This window comes from Zea mays, chromosome 9 (assembly GCF_902167145.1).
Source record: "Zea mays cultivar B73 chromosome 9, Zm-B73-REFERENCE-NAM-5.0, whole genome shotgun sequence".
NCBI classification, from domain to species: Eukaryota; Viridiplantae; Streptophyta; class Magnoliopsida; order Poales; family Poaceae; genus Zea; species Zea mays.
The window spans coordinates 15,659,254-15,661,661 of record NC_050104.1 but is presented as its reverse complement, the minus strand read 5'-3'; the positions used below and the strand labels follow the sequence as shown (position 1 = coordinate 15,661,661).

At 54.3% G+C, this 2,408-nt stretch overlaps 1 pseudogene; it reads left to right on the top strand.

Annotated features, from left to right (window-relative positions):
- Positions 1 to 404, top strand: LOC103639743 (two-component response regulator ORR6-like; annotated as a pseudogene).
- The last annotated feature ends 2,004 nt before the right edge of the window (positions 405 to 2,408 follow it).

Here is a 2,408-nt window from a genome sequence, read left to right as displayed (position 1 = left end):
ATGGCCACCGCCGCCGCCGCTCCAGCATCTGTGGCGCCATCCCTTGCACCCAGGGCCAACGACAGCAGGAAGGCGGTGGTGCCCGTGGACGCGTCGGAGCTGGAGAAGCACGTGCTGGCGGTGGACGACAAATCCGTGATCGTGCCGCGATCGCCAGGATCCTGCGCGGCTCCAGGTACAGGGTGACTGTCGTGGAGTTGGCGACGCGCGCGCTGGAGTTGCTCGCGATGGGCCTGCTCCCCGACGTCAGCATGATCATCATCGACTACTGGATGCCTGGGATGACCGGGTACGAGCTGCTCAAGCGCGTTAAGGAGTCGGCGGCGCTCAGGGGCATCTACGTCGTCATCATGTCGTCTATGACCATCGTGATTTATACATTTTCAAATAAAATTTTACGATAGCTCTTATTGCATTTTACGCTTCCACTAAAAAGCAAGTGCCACATTCGTCGTTACAAAACAGATCATTGATTTATGCTAAAATTCGTATCCATTTACGCTGTTTCGGATCACGTTTTACGCTTAAATCCACCTGACCTAGAACCCGAGCACGATCGGAGCGCGATTTTCACGCCGTAATTTAGGCCACATTCGTCGTTACGAAATAGATTGATGATGTACGATAAAATTTGTACCCATTTACGATGTTTGGTTCACGTTTTACGCTGAAATTTGACCAAGCCAAAATCCGTGCACGATCGAACGTGATCAATTTTCACGCCGTAATTTTCGGACCCTATTCGCTGTTACGAAACAGGTCTATAATTTACGTAAATTTCGTATTCATTTACGTTATGTCGATTCACGTTTTATGATTAAATTCACCCGAGCCAGAACCCTAGCACGATCGGCTGCACGCGATTTTCACGCCGTAATTTTGGGCCCTGTTTGATGTTACAAAACAGATATAGGATTTACGCTAAATTTCGTATTCATTTACGCTGTTTTAGCTCACGTTTTACGCTGTAATCTGCCCTAGCCAGAACCCGCGCACGATTGGGTGCACGCGATTTTCACGCCGTAATTTTGGGCTTCGTTTGCTGTTACAAAACAGATATATGATTTACGCTAAATTTCGTACTCATTTACGTTGTTTTAGCTCACGTTTTACGCTGTAATCCGCCCGAGCAAAACCTGCAAACTGCGGCTGTAAATTAAAATTTATTTCCTTCTACTAATGCTCCTCAAGCCGTAACTGTCCCTTTATTTACGCGATTATGCAGCACGTCTTTCCTTATATCAAACCGGTCAAGATTTATATAATGCATGGTTTATGCTATCATGTTACACATCGTTATTGTCGGGGACCATAATTAGGGGTACCCCCAAGACTCCTAAATCTCAGCTGGTAACCCTCATCAGCACAAAGCTGCAAAGGCCTGATGGGCGCGATTCAGGTCAGGGCTCCGTCCACTCAAGGGACACGATCCCGCCTCGCCCGAGCCCAGCCTCGGGCAAAGGCAGCCGACCCAGGAGGATTCACGATTCGCCTGAGGGTCCCCTCAAGCAATGGACGCACCTTCGACTCGCCCGAGGCCCAGCCCAGATAGGCTTCGCGGAGAAGCAACCTTGGCCGGATCGCCACGCCAACCGACCGTATCGCAGGAGCATTCAATGCAAGGATCGACTAACACCTTATCCTGACGCGCGCTCCTCAGTCGACAGAGCCGAAGTGACCGCAGTCACTTCGCCGCTCCACTGACCGACCTGACGGGAAAACAGCCCCGCCCTGCTCCGACTGCTGTGCCACTCGATAGAGTGAGGCTGACAGCAGCTAAGTCTAGCCTTGGGCGCCATAGGAAGCTCCGCCTCGCCCGACCCCAGGGCTCGGACTCAACCTCGACGCCGGACGACGGACTCCGCCTCGCCCGACCCCAGGGCTCGGACTCAACATCGACGCCGGACGACGGACTCCGCCTCGCCCGACCCCAGGGCTCGGACTCAGCCTCGACCTCGGAAGACGATCTCCGCCTCGCCCGACCCCAGGGCTCGGACTCGACCTCGACCTCGTTCTCGGAGGAGCCTCCGCCTCGCCCGACCTCGGGCTCGGACCGACCACGTCACAGGGGGGCCATCATTACCATACCCCTAGCTAGCTCAGGCTACGGGGAACAAGACCGGCGTCCCATCTGGCTCGCCCCGGTAAACAAGTAATGATGGCACCCCGCATGCTCCATGATGACGGTGGCTCTCAGGCCCTTTCGGAAGCATGGAGATGTCAGCAAGGATCCGACAGCCCCGACAGCTGTACTTCCATAGGGCTCAAGCACTCCTCCGACGGCCACGACATCACATGAACAGGGCGCCAAAACCTCTCCGACTGCCACGACGGCATGTACTTAGGGCTCTAGGTCCTCTCTGCTAGACACGTTAGCACACTGCTACACCCCCCATTGTACACCTGGG